We start from the raw sequence: 5,000 nt of genomic DNA, 5'->3' as shown, positions 1-5,000 counted from the left end.
ATCTAGAGTCTCCTGAAGTGAGGACTATTAGGTCGTCCGCGTAAGCAATGACTTTGTGGCCTAGACTATTTAGGCGATTTAGAAGTTCGTCGAATATTAAGTTCCAGAACATGGGTCCCAGGATAGAACCTTGAGGGCAACCTTTGTTTACTGATTTGCGGGATATGAAGCTAGAGGTGACTATCTCTGCTGTTCGGTCAGAGAGGTAACTTTGAATAACTTTGTATATATTTTGCGGACAATTTCTATTTTTTAGGTTCCAGAGGATGCTGGGCCACCATACCGAATCGAAAGCTCCTGAGATGTCGAAGAGCAGACCTATCATATATTTGTTCCGAGAGTAAGTTACATGTTTTCTTAATTCAACCATGGCGTCCTCTGTTGACCTTCCGGGTTTGAATCCGAATTGTCTATCAGAGGTGAGCTCATGGTTGTGCAGAAGGCAGTGGATCTTATTGGCCATAAGCTTTTCCAGAATTTTGCCGAGGACTGGGAGGAGAGAGATCGGCCTATAGGACTTAGGATCGCTCTCCTCTTTCTCTTTTCCTTTAAGTAGCACACGAATCTGAGCACGCTTCCATTGTTTTGGGAATACGCCGTGGGTTAGGCAATCATTAAACAGTTCTGTGATTTCCCCATGTAGGGTAGTCCAGGCCCGCTCAATGATTACGTTTTCTAGTCGGTCGTGTCCGGGGGCTTTATTCGGTTTAAGGGATTTTACTATTGTGGCTATGTCTGTTTTTAAGAATGGGGGAGAATTTTCCGTGGCTGGAGGTGACGACGTCTCCAGTCGGATGTTAATTTGTCTGTTTGTTTCGTTGGTCGTGTTATCGTCTGGAACTAGGTGGGCTAAGAGTTTGTCTATTGTGTCGCGTAGTGTGATTGTTTGTTCACCTTGTATTTGTATACTTTCGCATACTTTGTCTGCTTTTAGTTTTTTGTTTGCTATTTTGTATGTTATTCCCCATGCGTTTTCGTTTCCTTCCTTGGAGACGAAGTTTCTCCAGCTTTTGAGTTTCGCGGATCTAATTTTTGATATATATTTATTTCGGAGGGTTCGATAAGACTCTCCTAAGGATTGCCTTACCGATTTCGTTTTTGTTCTTTGATAGATACGTCTTGCCTCAGTGACCTCTTTTCTAAGTTTGCTTAGTTGCGGAGTCCACCAAGGGACGGATTTCGGGAAGCGTGTTTTTTGCGGGATGGATTGTTCTGCTGCTGTTATGATTTTATTTTCTATTTTCGCGGCGAGTGATTCTGGAGTTGAGGTTTCTAAGGGGGGCGGGTCGTTTGTAGTTTTGTTGGAGAGACAGTGGTGAAATTTGTCCCAGTCTGCTTTTTTAACGTTGAACCTATTGGTTCTGACTGGTCGGCTAGAAGTGTGGAATAGTTGGATGGAATAGGTTATTAGACTGTGGTCGCTCGTGGTCGTACTGTCATGTACCGACCAACACCTGATTTTGTCGAATGAGTTTGCACACGCTAGAGTGAGATCAATGTTAGAAGTTCCTCTAGGTGTGTTGAATGTGAAGGTTGCGGAAGGCTTATTAACTACGAAGAGTCTGTGTTGGGAGATGAAATCTTCCATTGTCTCTCCTCGAGGATCTGTGCGTTTGCTGAACCAGAGGGGGGAGTTCGCGTTTGAATCTAAGCTAATTATTATTTTATGCCCCTTGAGAGTTGTAATTGCTTTATCTAGGTGGGCTAAGTATGAGTCTATGTTTTCGCAAAATTGGAGATACGCGTTGATTATGTAGAATCTGTCGTCTTTCGTGCAGATTTCTACGCATGTGCAATGGGTGTTGCTTATTTGTGCGATCTTAAGGGCTTCTATTTCGGTGTTGAAAATAACTATTGCTGATTTAATTTTGTCCGCGGTAGAGATTTTTGAAAAGCGTTTTTTGTCGGTTATGATTTTTGTAGTAATTCCGAAGCCTGGGATGGAGTTCGCGTTACTGTAGGGCTCCTGAAGCAAGAGTATATCTATCTTTTTGTTTGTCGCTATCTGTCTGAGTTCGTCAGTTACTGTCTTAGAACCTCCGGCGTTTATTTGTGCTACTTTTAGGATTCGCGTGCTACTTGTGTTGCGTCTAGTGGATACTTGGCCTATTTTAAGGGTGGGCATGGATTGGGAGTGGTTAGGTTTATAAACCATAATCCGTGCGAGCGAGGACCTGATTTATAGCAGCGATGTATGCCGGACATTCGCTGTGGGTGACAGAGTGGGTGGCGGGTTTGCCGGTTTTCTGGCAATTATGGCAGCAGGACGGTTTGGCCTTGTTTGGGCATGTTTTGAAAGTGTGGTCTTGCTCGGCGCAATGACCACAAATGTCTTTCTCGGCGCGGCAGTATTTCGTCGTGTGACCGAAGCTGTGGCACTTGTAACAGCGGGTCGCCGCGATGTAATCGTTGACGCGGCAACAATTCCATGCGACGTAGACTCGCTCTTTCTTGACGAGGATGTCGCGGGCCTGTTTAGACACTTCTAGAATCCAGTTGCATCTATCTCTGTTTTTGTCGCCTGATTTAAATGCGAGTTTGATCTGTTGGGAAATAGATTTTTCGGGGCCGTCGAGATTCTGGTTGACGATAGCCTTAAGTGTGGCTTCGTCACTCTCGAGTTTCGGGACGTCGTACAATATTATTCTGGGATTTTTCTTTAGCGGGGCTCCTACTATTAGGCCGGCAGCTTTCAACTGCGCGTTGCCTTGAAGGGTGGTTAGGTCAGAATTTTTAGAGGACTCGACTAGGATCCCGTTGCCCTGGATCCTCCTGATGCTCTTTATTTGCAATTTGTTCTCGGAAGGGGAAACGAGCTTCAGGACTGCTTCCTTGGTCTTCTCACTGGATTCGAAGACCTTGGGATCCTGTGGAAGGATCGTGATCGCGCTAGGAGGGTTCTGTTTTAAATTTGAAAGAGCCGCAGTTTTGGAGCGGACTCCGACTCTTTCGGCGTAGGTGGTGGGTCGGGAGGGTTCTTTCGAGACTTGACACTTTTCAGTGACTGTCTCGAGGGTCTTGCGCTGCATTTTATTTTCGGAGGTGATGGCGTGGATTTGGCCCTCGAGGTTACTGCAGCGGAGGAGGGACGCTCCAAGGATACTTTGCAGTTTCGCGAGTTTACTGGCGATAAACTGCGATGCTTCGGGATAGAGACCGTTGTCCTGGTCCATTAAGAAGTTCAATAAGGCCATTGAGACCTTTTCGGATTTTAAGCGAAGTTCGTTCGCGGTGAGATCGGGGGAGGGAGTGACGGCGGCCGTCTTGCTGCTGTTGTTTTGCGGATTGTTGGGGGCAGGTGTGACCGGGGGCGGAGAAGGGGCTTCGGATTTTCTCCGGGTTTTGGGGGGCTTTTGAGAGGGCACGTTGGTTAGCGGGGTGTCAGAGTCTAATTCTGCGTCGGAGACTATTCTACGTTTATTTTTTCTGTTGCGTTTACTTACTTTGATGTAGCCCTCTGTATCGGATGTATCGGCTTCCATCCTGTCTGTTGTGGTCGGCTGGCGAGGTGGTGGGTTTGTCGGCTGGCGGTTGGCTGCTGGGCTGGCGTCCAGGTCGTCTAGGAGTTGCACACGGATTTTTTTCTTCGGATTTTTGGAAACTCACACGTGAAAAATAATGTACGTATCAAGAAATTTGCGCGTAACTAGGGACGGTTGCTAAGGAGTTTTCGCGGAGGAATGTACTACAGGCCGAGAAACCGTTACTTTTACCGTTAAGCGGTACCGTTACCTGGCCGGCGACCCTTGTAATCCGGGACGGCGCAGGTAGTCAAAATTTACGGACGCGAACAATTTAAAGTAAATGTTTATGCTTATAACTTTTTTAACGTTAAAACAATCAACAAATGAACTGCACAAGGTTGTTGTTGGTAAAAAACACTGCACGTTGATACAAAAAATTTTTAATTTTTGTCACTTTTAAACTACCGTTTACGAAACGACGCGGATTAACTTCGGAGCGACTTGTCGCACGTCCGTTCACCACGGCGGTTGAGAGCGGAGTCAGTAGATAGGGACAGTTAGTGTCGTCGTTGTGAGTCTAAAGATGGGCTATGCCTGGGTCCTATGTGGACTATACTAGCCGCTCTCTCGACGCGTGCCGATGGTCTGGCTCTACCCTCGTTCGTTATCGTGACAGGGGAAGACAACGTGCTACTCCCGCTGCCACCTCGAGTCCAACCCAATCCAGGCACTCTTGACGGAGTAGTAGTAGATAGGGACAATTATTGCGAATCTGGCCACCACGGAGGTGGCGCAGATATGTTTCCTCGCCATGTTGGCATACACAAAACTTTAGTACCTACCCCCCGACGGAACACCTACGAGGGGTCCGAACGTGGGTAAATCGCCGCCTTCGCTCATCGTTCATTAGGCTGGGTACGGAAGACCCAGTCTTGACTCCTTGTCCGTGTAAGGAGTTTTCAAGTTTGTTTTGAGTTGGGTAGGCTGTGCTACCTACTCCAACTGTGTATAGAAGGTTATTAGGAGGGTTTTGCTTTGCCGCTCGACCGCGGCAGCGGGTGCCCGCCACCGCCCTCCGCAGTGACGGCACTCTGCCACATGTATTCACCCCCTTTCTTCTACACGTCAGCAATGATTATGCAGCGTGCTAGGGTGGCGTCTGTTGGTTATTCTTTGCCTATTGGCGTAACTAGGCGGCTGCACATGGTTGGTGCCCGTCTAGCGAAGATAGGCATGTTGCTGTTGGCGTAGCGGAGCTTCGCCAGCTACGGTAGCGGGTGTCAAGCACCTCACGCAAGCACCGCGGCCGTTCAGCTCCACAAAACCGTGATGGGGAGGAATCTGTGATGGGGAAGGATGGGACTGGCAGGGCGGGTGCCATAGCCCTTTTTTGCCGCAAATACAGACTTGCGTTGCCCGGTCTCCGCCGCGTGGAGGCGGGGTTGGACTTTGGAGACCAGTAGATAGGGACAGATGGGAATCTCGTTAATCCATTCATGCGCGTCACTAATTAGATGACGAGGCATTTGGCTACCT

General features: G+C 47.9%; 1 pseudogene; it reads right to left on the bottom strand.

The window, feature by feature from the left end:
- Positions 1-4,869: 4,869 nt before the first annotated feature.
- LOC143261550 (large subunit ribosomal RNA) overlaps positions 4,870-5,000 on the bottom strand; it is a 3,019-nt pseudogene continuing 2,888 nt past the window's right edge.

Source organism: Megalopta genalis, unplaced genomic scaffold (assembly GCF_051020955.1).
Source record: "Megalopta genalis isolate 19385.01 unplaced genomic scaffold, iyMegGena1_principal scaffold0055, whole genome shotgun sequence".
Taxonomy (NCBI): Eukaryota; Metazoa; Arthropoda; class Insecta; order Hymenoptera; family Halictidae; genus Megalopta; species Megalopta genalis.
Note: the sequence above shows the minus strand (reverse complement) of the source record. Positions and strands in the feature narration are given on the sequence as shown.